Source organism: Etheostoma spectabile, chromosome 22, assembly GCF_008692095.1.
Source record: "Etheostoma spectabile isolate EspeVRDwgs_2016 chromosome 22, UIUC_Espe_1.0, whole genome shotgun sequence".
NCBI classification, from domain to species: domain Eukaryota; kingdom Metazoa; phylum Chordata; class Actinopteri; order Perciformes; family Percidae; genus Etheostoma; species Etheostoma spectabile.
In genome coordinates, this window is record NC_045754.1 from 11,960,566 (window position 1) to 11,962,150 (window position 1,585).

A 1,585-nucleotide genomic window follows, 5' to 3' on the forward strand; every position below is an offset into this window, starting at 1 on the left:
TTTTTTCCCGACCTGCTCTTTGCTTGTCTCCACGCACACTACAGAGCAGAGCCGAGTTTCTCCCTGAAGCTGCGCCTCTGACGTCAGCAACAACGTGAGCTCCAGGAAGTGCTGACGCGCTCCAGCGCTGCGGCGAGGTGAAGGGAGCACCGCCACCCTGTGGACACCTGGAGCAAGTACAACATCTGCTACAAGTGCCTGTTCTCCTACTCTCTACTCTATTCTATTCTGCATTTGCAAACATTTTTATACGATACTAACACATTTAGGATATTAAGGATTTATTAACAGGACAGTACAAAAACACTAAACAACATTATGTTTGAACAAAACAGATCATACAGTATATTACAAGAGACTATAAAATATATTTAGAGAAAATAACCCAAATAGTACTTGTGATATTAAATATAATAATAATGACACATGTGCATATACAGCATAACTTTTCACAATTTTCTTGTATTTATTAAGCAAAAAACAGCCGTCATGACAGAGCTATTGATGGCTTAAGGACAGCCACATTAAAAGTTAAATCCCCATGTAGGCTGAGTCCTGCAGCGGCGCAGTATCGAATCCGGCCTGCTGCCCTTTGCTGCGTGTCATCCCCCATCTCTCTCCCCTTATCCAGTCTACTGTCACTATAACCAACGGAAGAAAGCCCCAAAAAAATCTTTAAAAAATTAATTTAAAAAAATTAAGAGGATATAAAAAAAGAAGTAACGGTAGTTTAGGTGGCAGATTTGCCAATTGCCAAAAGACTTGAGCTAAAGTACAATAATAACTAAATTAATAAGCCTGGTCAGGACACTGCACCTGATCAGTGGCTGAGTACAGAGATAGCAGCAGCGCTTGCAGATTTTGACTGTCACCCGATGAGCTCCTCTACAGTGTGTACTGTAGGTGCTGTGCCTGATGTCCTGAGTGGCGGCACCTTTTCAGGTTGGAGTGCTTATCTTGGTCATGTGGGGAAAAAAAAGAACAGTCCACTAATGACTCAATCCTGACAAAATGATCCCCTTTAACTAAACGTCCCTCCCTTTACTGAGCCTATAAGGACTTGGGCCTTGCCTGTAGGTAGGAACCCTGTGACAGCTGTAACCATTGAGACAGACATTTATTTGAACATAACATGCGTGGACAGCGTGTTGTGTTCAATCAGTGAGCGCGCCAACACAGCATTGGATTATAGCTCATCTTAACAGCATGTTGTTCTCGTGTCAGACTTCTGAACCATTGCACTGCAAGCTAGAAAAGAGGCTACCTGCGCATCAAAATCACTTATAATGGGTACAAAAATGTCACATTAGACCAGACAATCAAAATAACAAATGCTCCTCTGACCTTGTCCCTAGCACCGTGCGTTTTCAGATTAGTTCGACGCAGCACTATTTTATTGTGATCAGACATGCCCTTGCTCTGTGTAAGACTGCTGGAGTGCAATGAATATCAATTGGACATTTGCATCTCTCTGTGGATTTGCAGCGCTTGTAGACGTCTGTACCGCTGAACTGTGCTGTAGATGAACACCACAGGCAGCTGTTATTAACAATAGCAGACTATGTGTGTGTGTGTGTGTGTGTGT